Here is a 16,148-nt window from a genome sequence, read left to right on the forward strand (position 1 = left end):
GAGACTGTGGGACCCTGTCCTGGTCTTGAGCTAGACACCCTGCGAGGGATGTTAGACCACTGTGAGCTTGAGTGTCTGCATGCAGGAACCTCAGCGCCTCTGGTCAGTGTGTCGGCCAGGAAGACTCAGTCTCCACTAGCTATCTTAGCAAAATGTGATGTATATATACCCATAGATCTCCCCAGGGGTCCTACCTTGCTGTGTTACTGTGCCGGCCTAAGGATGACGTTGAGCCTGAACTTTGTAGTTAGATTTATACGGGAGATGGCAGTCCTGCTGTGCTTCCAAGAATCCTCATGCATATTGTATGAGATTTCGAACTAGGGAAAGCCCACGTTCTGAATGCAGTGTAATATCTAGGTAAAAGGTCAGTCCCTGTAAACTGTGACAAGTGTAATGTAGGGAGAGAATATAGGTAAAGGGTAACGAGTTTACCGAGGTCTATATTATAGTACCTATATGGAATATAACAGCCTCGCAAGTGATGTAATACTGAATGCTAAGCAGATTGTAGATGTACCCATGCGAAGTGTGATTAGGTTATATCTGTAGTGAATGTAACTGCAATGTTTGTTTCTGAAATAAAAAGAATTTTTAAAAGAATATAGAGGTTTCTACTTAGCTCAGCAGGACATTTGTATACTACTTACATTTTGTTTAAAAAAATCTAGAACTAATATTCAATCCTCTAATTAACTAGGAGAGGTCAGCCAGTGCTATTCTTATAAACCCCAGAGATTCTGCCTCCCATTCTCAAGACTGATTTCTTATGAACTAACAGTGAATACATATAATTTTCATTTGCGAATTGAATTAAATGTCAGGATTGTCTTTTGTACTTTATAACTATAACCTTATTAAAAACGTGCTATTCATTATTAACACACCACATAAAGGTTGTATTCACACTTTGCCTAAGCGATGCCTTTGAGTGATGTAGAAAATAAATCTGCTGGACCCTGAAGTGTTTAGAGATTCCATGCCCTTTATTCTGATCTCAGTATGGATTGTGGACCACTTTGGTGCATCCTGAACCCTGCATATTTCTATTAGAGTAAACATCATGGCACTTGCTATCCAGCACATTTAATGCAAGGTGAGTATGCCCTGTCAGGCTCTGACACAGGATAATGTGCAGCAATGTTGTCTCAGATAACAAAGTATGCCTCTGTGCTGTCAAATGAAGCCCAGTGAGATAAACTGTTGCCTGCACATGCAGCATAAAATGCACTCACCGTACATGTTTTAGAATAATTACTAGTGGCAGGATGATATAGGTGGAAGCAACCTTGACCCATTTTAAATTCCAATACAAATCTGGCTCTAAAAGGAAACAAGTAGAAGCTATTTCAAAAACAACATCTAAGTGTTATATAAAACTGACATTTTCCCCAACCATGCAGAGTATCATATTTTGACATTTTCAGATTCCTGCAAAGCCCGATTTCACCAACCTTACTGCCATCAGCTGGCAGAAACAAGCTGTTGGTCTTCCTAGAAAACTAAAGAGGGGCACCCCTCCTACAGGATAGTAGAAGCTTCCTTCTTGCAAGGGGAGGAGACAACGAGCATCCAATCATCGTTTTCCTGTAGTCAAATCATCAGATTGTATCACAGAAGGGTCTGCAAACCCTTGTGCGGATCCTTCCCTGAAATGGATGGTGGGTATGTACATTTTGTACCTGCACAATCCAAAGGGGATTGTTATCAAATATGGATACAATATGATTAAATAGAATCTGTTTTTACATTTTCACTCAATATTGGGGCATTTAAATATTGCTACACCCAGATATAAAATAGAGCAGAGATGTTTATCCTCACATATTGATCTTACCTTTTAAAAAAAAAATGTGAGAGGTGCAAGACAGAGAGCAACTGTTTTCTCAACGGTCAATAAACAGGATGACAAGCATCACATGTTCAGATTGGAATGTGGTTCTCAGTTTATTATTTGTGCAAAATAGTATATAATTGTAGCAAATCAGCCTTTTCTGCATTGTCATCCTAGATTGTTTTGCATTTTTCTTGACCCTGTTTGTGCTGGTGTGAGGATTCTGTACACTGTGTCACAGTGTGTATGCTCTGGCCATTGTATGGAAGTGGTAAACTTGGTTTCACCCAATTGGTCTATTTAATTTCCATATAAGTCAATTGTAAATTGTCACTTAAATTCACCTATGGTGTGATAGATTAAGTGTAATGTGCGGGCTGCAGTGTTTGTTTATACCCCGTAGATATGACAATAATATATAGATCTTTTAGGAGAACCACTGCGCTCTGACTGGGTGCTTTTTAGTGCACAGCAGTGAGACATGACAAGGAAATGTACCACTGTAACACAAGGAAAGCCAATTTTTACATATTTATAAGTCACCCTTAAATTGCGGCCTATAAACCCAAAGAGCAGGGTGTTAATGTATAAAAATAGCACACACTGCAAACTGGGGATAGTGTGATGTAACAGGGGGAAAAAACACATAAAGCTATATCACTGTGTATGGAGTGCTTAACCTTTGACTGAACAGAAACAAAAGGGATTACAATCGTATTGCCTATCTCTGCCAGGAAGCGTGAGAAAAATGCTTCAAGTAATTCCCAACCTAATTTTTCAAAATATGAGTTACGATCGAATCAGATCTTGAATAACTGAAGTGGAAAATTTATGTTATAAAAATGTGCATTAGGCTGCCAGAGCCAGAGCTTGCTTAAAATCATGAACTATTATTCTGGTTGCAAAAAGTGGTTGCAATTTTTTAATAGTCTATTTGCGACCATAACATTATTGTGTGAGCCTACCTATGTACTAGTAGCTTCGTTCACCGAACAAGGAAATGGAATGGACAGCAGTCCGACCTACCGACAATAATTGGGTTGGTTTCCAATTGTGACTCTTTCCGATTGGCACTGCTTACCTATTTCTGAGAGTTCTCCCGCCAATTCGCAAAGGATAAATGGTCCAAAGGCAACCCTTTGCCCTTTGAGAATGTTACCACCCAACTTAGGAGTCTGTAACTTTGCAATGGTTTGTAACTGGAATTCCAGAAACAAATCACTGACGCATTTGAATAGGAATCGACACTCAAAACTTGCCCCTTCCAAATTGTGACTTGATATCCCTGTACAGACCCATTTTAAGAGTCAGTACAACTTTGCTGATTCCTGAAATGTGTCTGGTACGCGGGCAACAGCTTTTTTTGCAGTCGCAAATTCTGAAATGAAGTGTCTGTGAGCCTGAAAACCTTTTATACATCTGGCCCTGGTATGTTTTTCAATCTAGGGGCAATGTTAACTGCAGGGAGGGGAGTTATGATAATTACTCTGTCTTACGTCTTGTAACCTTAGAATTCCCTCAGAAATGATTAATTCTGCGATAATAGAACTTTCACATCTGATTTATCTCCTAATTTGCCATTATTCCCTGAAGGTTCAACTGCTCTTACCAGTTGAAGTGTCTGGTGCAATGCACAGGGCACTTGGAGTTACAGTGGCTAATATAATTCAGGAGTGCCTGTGACCTAGGACCATGTCTTCATTCAAACTGTAATGCACTAGTCTGAGCCAAAATACATATACCTTTATTATTTGTCCTTCCATATTTTGCTGCATCAACAGCAAAGATTCAAAGTACGTCATTGCAAGTGTACCAGATGAACGCAAAGCAGTCACGTCAATACTTTGGGCCTGACTTGGAGTTGGGTGTTAATGGAAAGTCTTCCGATTTCAGGAGAAAGTCCTAAATGTTCATAGGAGCCGTCAATACTTTCTACAACATAGGCATGGTGTGATAGTGGGAATGTCACTGTGGAATCTCCTTCAGAAATAGAAGTTCCTTCAGCATTTAGAGGATTCGTGATTACTGTTACAGTTAGCGCTCTAGCGTTAGACGCTAGAGCGCAAGAGGATACTACGCAATGCGTACGCCACGAACGTGGCGTACGCCGATGTATAAAATAAAGGGGCGCGGCCTGCTGAGTCAGTCCGCGCTGAGACCAAGACACGGAGTGTGGTGTCCTTCCTTGCGGCTGCGAGCGTGCGCAGCGAAGGCCTCCAGCAGCGCCAGCGGCACTATCACACTGGCGACGAAGTACGGGAAATCGACCCCGTGTGCCCCAGCTGCAATACGCGCACCGCGACAGTCCCGCGCGCGCGCACGTGGACCTGACGGCCCGACTGGAACCGGCTCCTCCCCCCCCCCGGCAGTGAAGCTGGGCCCCACGTGTCTGACACGACCACCGGTGAGTGCACGTGTGCACCGAATCACGTCCATTTCGGCAGATGAACATTCCTGCCTCCTGACTGAGTGACTCTGTTTGGCAGCTGTGCCCTGGCTGAGCCCTGAAGCCCTCTATCCTTCCCGGGTGTGGGGATCTTTTGCCTCTGCGGCCTCCTCTGTCTACTCCCGCTACTCCTGCTGTGCTGTGCCCCAGGGAGCCATGGGTGATGATGAGCGCCCCGCCCAGGCGGTGCCACTGCACCCCGCGTCTGGCATCCTGCCGCCCTTCAGTGAGGCTGCTGACCCTGCCACTGCCGCCCCACGCTGGCAAACGTGGATTGGCCGGCTCGATAATTATTTCGCTGGCACCAGAGAGACCGACAGAACCGTGAAGAGGTCCCTACTGCTCCACTATGCAGGGGAGGAAGTCTATCTCCTATTCAAGCATCTCCCTAACACCGGGAACGCAGACGACTATGATGCGGCCGTGACGGCCCTCAATGCACATTTCGACCCCCAGTTGAACCCGGAACACTTCAAACTACGCCAAGCGAGGCAAAGGGAAGGGGAGTCGGTGGATGCATTCCACGCTCGACTGAGGGTGCTAGCAGACACGCACCTCGTCGGTGATAGAGCCAAGGAAGAGATCAGAGCACAGATAATCTGCGGCATACGAAGCAAAAAGTTACGAACACTCATCCTCCGCCAACCAAACATCCCGATGGCGGACATTCTGGTGTTGGCACGGTCCCATTATCTTTCCGACGCCCGCGCGGAGGCGATGGAGATGGCGCTCACACGAGGGGCCGGGTCAGGAGTGACAGTCAAAACGGAGCAGGCCGACGCAGTACAGACGCGTGAAGCGCCCCGCCGACCGGCGGCCAAGAAGCCTGCGGCCTCGTGTGGGTACTGCGGGTATGACGAGCACGGGGGCAGGACGTGCCCCGCAAAAGGAAAAGCGTGTGACAACTGCGGCGTGATGAACCATTTTGCGTCTGTTTGCCGCAAACGATCCACGCAACGAGACCGAAAGGGAAAGAGGCCAGAGAAGACCATGGTGAGACAGCTGTCCCAGCTGTCGTTGTCTTCCCACACCAACTCAGGGCGCAAGCAAGCACAGGCCCTGCGGGAAGAGGCAATGGAGTCCGATGATGACGAGGGGGAAACATACCTGATTTCATTCACCAGAGCCCTCAAGAGCTCGAGAAGACCACAACCGAGGTGTGACGTCCTAGTCGCTGGATCCCGGATAAACGCCGTGATCGACACGGGGGCGTCAGTCACCGTGATGGGAGTGCAACAGTACAATCGCCTCCGACCCAAGCCCGAGCTCCGACGGTCGAAAGCCCAGATTTATGCCTACGGAAGTGACACACCGCTGCCCCTGGCAGGAAAGATGACGGTGCCCGTGAAGTCGGATGACGCAGAGATAACAATTGACATACATGTGATCAATCAGGAGGCAGACACCCTCCTAAGCGGGCATGCAGCCGAAGACCTAGGGCTGATCGCATTCCTCCGGAAGGTACAAGAATCCCAAACGACCACCCTGCTGGACCAGTTCCCGGAGCTGTTCACTGGCCTGGGGAACATCCGACGACCGCCGGTCAAGCTCCACATTGACCGCTCAGTCACACCCACAGCGTTAAAACACAGGAGGATTCCCTTCCACCTACGCCCGCTAGTAGAAGAGGAGCTGAGGAGGCTGGAGGAGCAAGGCGTCATCGAGACAGTAACAGGACCCACCCCCTGGGTATCACCCATGGTGATAGCGGAAAAGCCCCGGCAACCAGGCAAGATTCGGGTGTGCATCGACATGAGGCTGCCCAACAAGGCCATCAAAAGGGAGAGACACATCACGCCCACGATGGATGACATAATCGCAGACCTCAACGGAGCCCGGTGGTTCTCCAAACTGGACCTCAATGCGGGGTACCACCAACTAACGTTGGCCGAAGAGAGCAGATATATAACTACCTTCAGCACGCACCTGGGGCTGCGAAGGTACCGACGCCTTAACTTTGGCATCTCCTCGGCAGCCGAAATATTTCAGAACACTATCAGAGACATCTTGCAGGGACTACGGGGGGTACTAAACGTCAGTGATGACATACTGATACACGCCACAACGGTGGATGAGCACTACCGGCGGGTCCGGTCTACACTGACGAGGCTGAGGGAGTTTGGGGTCACGTTACACAAAGAGAAGTGCCAGTTCTTTCAGCAAAGCATCGAGTTCTTCGGATACACGTTTACCAATCATGGCATTCAAGTGGACCCGAGGAAATCCCAGGCTATCAAAAACGCCCCAGCACCGACTTCCGCGTCGGAAGTCCGCAGTTTTCTCGGGATGGCCACGTACTGTGGGCGGTTCATCCCTAATTTGGCTACCACGGCTGAACCTCTCAGACGCCTCACAAAGACAGACACCCTGTGGCGCTGGGGACAAGAGGAAGAGGATGCATTCCACGCTATCAAGACCACACTGCTGGACCAAGCTACTCTGGTCTACTTTGATCCGACCAGGAAGACCGAACTGCTCGTCGACGCCAGTCCGGTGGGGCTAGGTGCAGTCCTCACACAAGAGCAGGAACCGGGGAGATGGGCCACCCTGGCCTACGCCAGCAAGGCACTTACTGCAACTGAACAGAGGTACTCTCAGATCGAACGCGAAGCACTAGCCATCCGATGGGGCTGCCGGCACTTCCACCTATACGTCTGCGGGCACCCTTTTACTGTAGTGACAGACCACCAACCATTGGTGCCCCTGTTCAAGGGGACAGCGCCCCACCCCCCCCCGAGGATCGAAAGGTGGGCCATCGGACTACAACAATACCAGATGGAGGTGACATATCGGCCAGGTGCGAAAAACCCGGCAGACTTTCTGTCGCGACACCCGGAAAGTGAGGTGACGTCCCCGATCGGGAAAGAAGAGGAAGATGAAACCGAAGCACACATCGACCTTCTGGCCGCTCTGACCTGCCCTCGGGTACTAACAATCCAGGAGATCATACAAGCCGGGGAGCAAGACGCCGTGTTGGCAAGGACGCGGGGAGCTCTTCAGAAAGGGTCATGGGCTGATTTCCTACACACCGCCAATTCGTGGGCAGACGAGGAGAAGAAGGATTTGCAGCAGATGTGGCGAGTGCGGAATGAACTAAGTATGACCCGCGATGGCGTCGTCCTGCGGGGATCCAAGATCGTCATGCCGACCGCACTGCGCCATCAAGCCACGATCATTGCTCACAACGGCCATCAAGGGACGGAGAAGATTAAGACCAGGATGAGGGCGAAGATATGGTTCCCGGGGCTGGATGGCATGGTGGACGATGTGGTAAGAAGCTGCTCCGCGTGCCAGGTGACGAGCGGCCCGGAGCCTCCGGCCCCCATCGTGACAGAAGAACCGGGAAGGTACCCATGGGACAAGATTAGTATAGATTTCGGAAGCCTCCCAAACGGAAAAGTGTCGCTGGTGGTTATTGACAGCTTCTCGAAATATCCCGTGGTGGAAGTTCTACCGTCCACAGCCTTCATGTTTGTGGGACCAGCGCTGGAAAAAATATTCACCATGTTTGGGCGTCCCTCGGAGCTGAAGAGTGACAACGGGCCACCCTTCCACGGTCACGAATTCAGGGAGTTCCTCCAGCACCAGGGAATACAACACCGGCGAATCACCCCTCAGTGGCCACAAGCCAACGGAGAGGTGGAACGGTTCATGAGGACCCTGAATAAAGTGATTCGAATAGCCGGCGTGGAGCAACTAGACCCCGAAAGGGAGATTCAGCGATTCCTGGGAGAGTACCGGAGCACGCCCCACTGCTCCACCAAACAAGCCCCGTGGTCTCTCATGTTCAAAGGCACCCGCCGCGATGGGCTACCCACAGCTCCTGGGTGGGCGCCCCCACCGTTCGAAGCGGAGCAGGCCTTTCAACGACGAGCACACCGAAACCGGCAAGTGAGCCGGGCCAGAGGCAGTCGAGACCGCGACATCAGACCAGGGGACAGCGTCCTTGTGAAGGATCGAAGGCCGGGAGGAAAATTCAAACCCCGATATGAACCAGGTAGTTGGACTGTGGCACAGAGGCGGGGTACAATGATCACAGCGGAAAGAGGGGTGGAGTCGACCACCAGGAACATCTCGAGGTTCAAACGCATTCCGGAGGCCACTGACCGCGGCCGGGGGGGGCTGAACGGAGGGGAGGAAGAGATCTCAACCCCAGAGCTGGAACCTGGACTGACGCCCAGCGGAGCCAGCAGCGCCCCAGAGCAGAGCCATCAGGCCCCGGCGGAAAGTGAAGCCCCGAACAGCCACCCAACCAGCTCCGGCACTCGTGCCACCGCAAGGTATGGTCTGAGAGAGAACCCCACGCCAAGCAGCCGCCTTAAAGACTTTGCCTGCCAAGCAAGTGAGTGACTGTTATGGACTTCCATTTATTTTGTTATCCAAGTTGGGGAGGGATGTTACAGTTAGCGCTCTAGCGTTAGACGCTAGAGCACAAGAGCATACTACGCAATGCGTACGCCACGAACGTGGCGTACGCTGATGTATAAAATAAAGGGGCGCGGCCTGCTGAGTCAGTCCGCGCTGAGACCAAGACACGGAGTGTGGTGTCCTTCCTTGCGGCTGCGAGCGTGCGCAGCGAAGGCCTCCAGCAGCGCCAGCGGCACTATCACAATTACCACCCGCCTCTGTAACAGGTCGATTTTGGAACCAGCAGCTCCATTTCTGTATACCACACCAGCCGCGGCCCGTGCAGGTAAGAACGGTGGGGCTGGGTTGGCGGTGATTCGACAGATGGCAACGAGTGAAAATTAAATAAATAATTATTTTTCCTTCATGGTCGACTGTCGAAATCCCACCCACCCGGCCCCACTGCTCTTACCTACACAGGCCGCGGCTGCAATAGGTGTAGTAATAGAGTGAATAAGTAAGATGCAAAGAGTTACAAAAAATGTGATCTGCCAAGTGCAGGCAAATGTACTCTTCCCCAGTGCAGGCATAAACTCCCATGATTTTTCCTATGTGTGTGAAAATATTGTGTGATTTGCTTATGAAAGCACAGTTCCATGTTTCAATCAAAGCTTTTCAAATTAAAAAATTCTGATAGAAGAATTACCAAAAAATTGGGAACTAATTAAACCAAATTTACGAAGTCTTCAGTGTCATTTTTTGGCATGCAAAAGAGTACAATACTATTCTTTGACTACACTTGGATAAATCAATACCTAGTCTAACACAGATACAAAAGAATACAATTCAATATGTTTGCAAGTTTCCATTCAAAATTGTTGCACCTAAATACTTTTGCAACCAGATACATGAACGAGCAGAGATATTTATCATCACATATTGATCAGACAGTTTTTTTCAAGAAACAAAAATTTGAGGTTGAGTGACAGACAGTACTTGCTTTTTCCGCAGGTCAATAGACAAGGTGACACACATCATGTACTGTATTTTCCTGGAAAGCCTATTTTTAGAAAGTTTACAGATTGCCATATGGTTGTCGGTGACCTTTTCTTTGCATGCTGTTCGAAAATATCATGTTATGTTTTCAAAAGGTGACCTTAATTATCCTAAGAAAAATTGATTGCAAAGTACATATAAAATAATTTTGCAACAGAGCAAGGAGGCTTCTGCCTCTCTAAGTTATAGAGAAGTCTCTTTCGAAATTTATTATCATCAAAGGTGATTTCAGTTGTCTCGCCATATTGACCATTTAATTTAGGCTACATTCGAGTCTGTTTTAGCCACCTTTTCGGCATTTTCAATCTGGTGGCATTCAGATCTCCTCATATGTTTTTCAGTCTATTTTTTCGCGGTCTGTTTTTTATTCCATTCCAATGCCAGCCGAAATAACTCCCAAGAGCAAAATAATAATGTCTAAAAACGCCAGATCAGTACTGCGGATAGAGTGGATTATGAGTAATTTAAAATGTTCTCCATGCTCCTTTTCTTCTGCACCTCCCTGTGACAGATCTGATGTTTTTACCTTTCTGATATTTCCATATTTTAGATTAGATTCAAATCGCATTTATAACGTTTACAGTAATGTTGAGGTATAACAACGTATTTGTCGACTGTACTTATGGAGCAATGTATCAATCTCGTATATCGATTATTTATGATAAATGATATCTTGTATTTGCAGATTTGTATAGCGCGAACTTGATCCGAAGGTATTGGAGTGTTTTACATGAGCACCAGTTACGTTACACGAGGAAACATGCATTTTTTTAGTAGGCACGGGGAGATTAAGTGATTTGCCCAGAATCACAGGATGGGGAGTCGACCCCAAGGCTCGAACCTTGGCTTCCCAGCTCCGCAGTCTAGCCATGAGACAACATCCTCTCCCCATCTTTGAAATGCCTCACATAGATTTGTGAATTCTCTGTGACACAAGGGAAATGCCCGGAAGTCTTGGTACTAATTTCCAGTAACACAACCTCAAAATGGCTTAAAATGTGGACATTTTAAAATGCACCACTACAGTCCTGAATTTCAATTCAGGAAGGACCTCAAGACCTGGCTCTTCGGATGATCCCCCACCCAATCTGACAAGCAGCCCCCACCCCAGCGCCTTGAGACCTTCACAGGTGAGTAGCTGTGCTTTACAAGCCTCTGACTGATTGATTGAATTAGCAGTTAGCTATAAATAAAAATAACTCAACTTTGTACAAAGTTAAGGGGGCCGATTCTCAGAACAAACTTAAGACAAAATCCTAAACTTACTACTTTTGGTATTCACAGAAGGCATTTATTAGTAGCAAAGTTAGGATTTTTTCTTAAGTTTGACTTAAGACAAATTTAAGACAGACGTAAGACAGACTTAAGACAGACTTAAGACAAACTTAAGGACAGACTTAAGACATACTTAAGACAGACTTAAGACAAACTTAAGACAAAATCCTAACTTAAGTCTGTCTTAAGTCTGTCTTAAGTGTGTCTTAAGTTTGTCTTAAGTCTGTCCTAAGTCTGTCTTAAGTCTGTCTTAAGTTTGTCTTGAATCAAACTTAAGACAAAATCCTAACTTTACTACTACTAAATGCTTTCTGTGAATACCAAAAGTAGTAAGTTTAGGATTTTGTCTTAAGTTAGTTCTGTGAATGGGGCCCAAGTTGTCTGTGACTCCGGTTTTGCAATTGTGGATCCAGGACCGGTAGTCTCACAGTCCCGATCTTACACTGTAGCATTGTGTTCATTAGTGTTGCAGAGGGTCAGAAAATCCAGAAGTCCTCCTAGGAAATTAAATAAGCTATCTGATTCGCTAAACATCCACAATACCTTCTCCCAAATTGAGATTCAGTATCCATCTCCAAATCCATTTTAGGAGTCGGTAAAACTTTACAGATTCCTAAAGTGGGTTTTGGTCCATGAGATGCAAACTTTGGAATGAAGTGTTTACAATCCCAAAAATGATTCATACCTCAGGCCTGTGCTGTTTCGCAACCTATTTCTACTGAGCGTGGTAATAATTACTGTTACTCACATTGTGTTCTCTCAGAAATTAGGAATTCCTGGGGAATTGAGAATATCACATCTAATCACTTCTGTAATCTCTCTTGTTTTCCTGAATTTCATCCAGATATTTTGGCTGCTCCTACCAGTCCCAGGATCCGGTGCAATAGATCCATGGAGTTTCAGCGCATAACATAATTTAGTAGAACAAGTGACCAAAAGACATGTCTTCTTTATTCAATCAAAATATTTCCCTAATAATTGCCGTTTCATAATAGTCGTACCCACTCTGGTGGTATGGAAATGTGCAGCAGTGCAATGAGTGCCCTCCCCGAAGGTGTTCACAAGTTCTAATCCTGTTAGGCAAAGTTGGGCTGCCCTTGGTACATGCTGCGCTGCAGCACCTGCCAGGCGCAGACTCTCTCCCTCGAGCCGTGATGCCAGCTTGTCCAAGCGGTTGGAGCTGCTCCTGCTCTGTGAATATGAGGTAAGACATTCTTTCCCTCACAAGGGGAAGGTTCAATATAGTCCAGCTCTTGACAGCCCAGTGAGGGTAAGATGCATCAGGCAGTGTTCTTCACGGACCTTTGGAAATCAGTCAGATGCAGGCTTTGGAGTGTGGGCTTGGCCTGCCAGCCACAGCCAAAATCTGACATCCGGATAATGACCCTAACGTCTGGGAATGTGGTTACTTGCAGCCCCTCCTGGCATATGGGTATGCCATGGTATTATCAGTTGAAGTGCAGACTCTTCCAGTGCACTTGCCCTGACCACCGCGGCACCACCTGGCATTTGGGGTTTCCAATTAAGGTGGCAACAAGTCTTGAAGCCCTGCCAGAAATTAGTTCAACAGTGATCCCTACTGGCATACAGAGTCACTACAACAAGGCGGTGCAGATCTGGCGCTGCCTGCATGGCACTCGTGACACTGCTTAGGTAACGGCAGCCCTCTCATGACATACCGGGGTCATCTGATTGCTTCTGCACATAGGCAATGACCCGATCGGTGCATGGCCAGTCCCTCACACCTAACTCAGGGAGTCCTATTGGTAAGGTTTCCAAGTGGACCCTGCTCTCCTCTTCCCCACAGGGCACACTGCTCTTGGCAAGGAGGCAGGCACTAGTGCTCAAGGGTTCCAGTTAAGATCTTGGTTTCCTTAAGTGATGACCGCTCACCCAGCAGGGAAAATAGCAGGTCTTTGCTCCCAATCCTGGTCACAGGCAGAAATCTTGCAGAGCTTCCTTTTCTCACACAGTCCATCTGGCTTTTTGGCAGATTATAGATTTCGGTGTCCAAACCTCCCCTTCTTATAGTTCTTTTCAGACACCAAATATGATTAAGGGTCTGAGGGCCATATGTACCATGCAAAATTACGATCGCAATTAGGCTTAATGGTATGTATAAAAGAAAAACTGCCTCGCAAAATAAGGAATCGCAAAATTTGCGATTCCTCAAATGGAATGTATGAGGCACCCAAGTTGTGCGAATATTGTATAAGGAATAGCAAATTACCACCAACTACAGGTTGGTGGTAATTTGCGATTTCTTTCAAAAATGCACATTTTTGCATTTTTCAAAGTGGCATGTGGCGCATAAACATGCCCTTAGGGCATGTATGTGCGCCACATGTGCACCCATGCTCATTTCAGGGGTGCAACAGGGTGTCCTTTTGACACCCTGGCACACTTGAAATTGCATTCTCAATTCGCGATTCTCTAATTGAGAACCGCAAATTGAGAATGTCTTCCCATTCATTCCTATGGGCCTCTAGGCCCATAGGAATGAATGGGGAGGTATTCCTTAATTGCGAATTGCAATTTGCGATTCGCAATTAAGGAATATGTAGGATTCGCAAAATGTATTGCAAATCCTACATACATAGCCTTTTGCAATTCTCAAATAGCGATTCCCAAAAATTCGCTTTTTGAGAATCGCAAAACCTAACATTGATACATATGGCCCTGAGTCTTTGAAGTTTTATGTTGGACTTCTGCTTCTTTGGAAGTGTATATTTTTTCCTTTTCTTCTTTCCTCTTGAAAGTCTGCGTGTCACAGCAGGAAAGACTCTGAAGTCGATAGACGAACAATCCAGTTCATGGAAGCGACCATGGTTCACACCTGGAAGTCAGCCACAATCATGTATGCATCAGAAGGCTAATACTGGGCTCCCAGGATTCTTTTTGAGTCTCCTTCCTGAGGTTTGTCCAGACCACTTCTTTGTGATCTATCACTAAATCACAGGGCACCCTTTTGAACTTTAGAAAATGGGTATATTCCTCCTTTCCTCCACCGTGTGCCCTAACCAGCTCACAGAAATGCATAAATGCACAAATCTGTCAACGGGGATTCCTCTACTTTTCATGTCTTCACCAGCCAGGCCTGGGCTTCCCAAAGTGGAACCCAGAGTCCCCCATGTACCATTACAGGCACACTTGCACTCAGTGTACATTCATAGCACATTTACTCTCCAGTACCGCTACCTACATGCATTATGTAAGTACAGGCACATATGCATTCAGCACACACATTCAGTCTGCGCATTCTGCTCTGTATCACAGCTTTTCTGTATTGTATGGGGGGGTATTTGCAAACACACATGCCGCCATTGCGCGCACTCACTGATCACTACATGGTATGCTGCCCCCACCGCACTTGTACTGTTAAATTGTTGGTAACGGTAGTAGCCTTCCACCACTATGAGGGTAGCGCTTTGTGTGCCCTTTCTGGTTTAACAAAACCACAATATGTGTGACAGTCTAATGTCATGGCACACAAGCATGATCTGTGTTTACCGAGATCAGCATTTGGGATCCAGATAACAGTACAGTTTGGCAAACATGACAGGGGTACGCACCTTTTACCATGCAGAGGACCTTTCCACCCCAACACTCATTTATCAATTTATTTATGATCAAATTTATCCATAAAATGGCAACAGAAATTACAACATTTGGTATGTAAGCAGCAATCAATGTAAAGTACATCACAACCAAGTATTAATGTAAAGAACAACATTTGACAGAATGGAAATTTGACGAATGAGGAGGAAATATAATTTTGAAACTGTTTAAATCTATGATGAGGATGTGAATGGCTTTGGTACTATATATAGCACCAGTTCAATGTGCAACCAAACTTTATGCACAAACCAATTTTCTGTACAAATCTGTCACTATAACTATGGATATGTCTATGTGAGAAATGTATATATTCCCATGAATAATTCAAATGATGTCATATATTGTTTCTCATTTGGCAATCACCATCTCCCACTCATTAAATCTATATATCCACCCAAAATTGCTAGATGTTCTAAGAACCAGTAGCACAGCCAGTGTGTTGTGGGTCCTAGCGCAAGAAAGGAAATGGGCCCCTGGCTGCAGTCAGAATTAAAAAATACAGCAATAGCCAGGGTTTAGTTGACCCCTCAGTTCCCTGGACTCCAGTGCTACTGCAGCTGCTTCTCCGCATAGATCTGTTCAAATCTCGTACCTTCAGAACCACATGGATCAGGATAAGACACTGAACACTTTTTGTTTGATGATTTTATGACAAGACCCATTAATTTATTTAATGGGACACTTCAGATCAGCTTTAAAGTACTAACGCTAGAGCACTTTTAAGAATGTTTGTCTCCTTTTACTCCATTTCCCACCAAAACTCTTCCTCTTCCACATGCTGCTTTTCGCTTTTTTTGAATTTTGTTGCTGGTGTAGTGTCATTTGGAATGTGTGCCAGTGCCAGCGCGTCTCCCTCCGTTCTTCATGATGTCCAATATGTGCTGCTGGGCTGAGCATGGTTCGTTAGGGGAAGTTAACTATGTTGGAATTTCAAGTAAGGTAACGGTGCATTTGTGTGACTGAGGGGCAGCTGGGTGGTTTGTATGCTAGTGGCGGTGGCAGACTGGATGTGTGGGTGAGAAGCCTATGTCTAGCAAGCGGTTGTGTTCGATGTACGAGATCCTTGAGACCCATAGACGATAAGTGATGATGAATCATCAGATGGTGAGCAGCAGACGACGGCGGATGATGAACATTGACGGCGAGTAGTAGTGCGGCAGGAAGCAGCAGTTCATGGAGTGAGTATGAATAGGATGAGATGTCAGACTGATTTGCATATGGCCATGTCTGAACTGGGGTGGTGGAGTGAGCTAAAGAATGATGATGGATTAAACCCGGATCAGTTGACTGGGGGTGAGTGTTTGATTTGCTCTAACGCTCTCTCCGTCATCCCCTTTGGTATCGCTTTGTTCGCCCTAAGTTGGCAGGGTATGCCTAGACGTGGGTCCCTTGCTCACTTTGCCACTGGATTCAAGATAGCCTGGCTGATGAGGGTTATGAATGCGAATCCGGTCCCAGGATGCTTGTTTCCGGTCCAGGGAAGACATGGCTTGGCAGTTCGGGCTGGACTGTTCCCATGAGGCACAGGGTCAGACTGACTTGCATATGGCCATGTCTGAACTGGGGTGGTGG

This window comes from Triturus cristatus, chromosome 5_2 (assembly GCF_964204655.1).
Source record: "Triturus cristatus chromosome 5_2, aTriCri1.1, whole genome shotgun sequence".
In the NCBI taxonomy this organism is placed as follows: domain Eukaryota; kingdom Metazoa; phylum Chordata; class Amphibia; order Caudata; family Salamandridae; genus Triturus; species Triturus cristatus.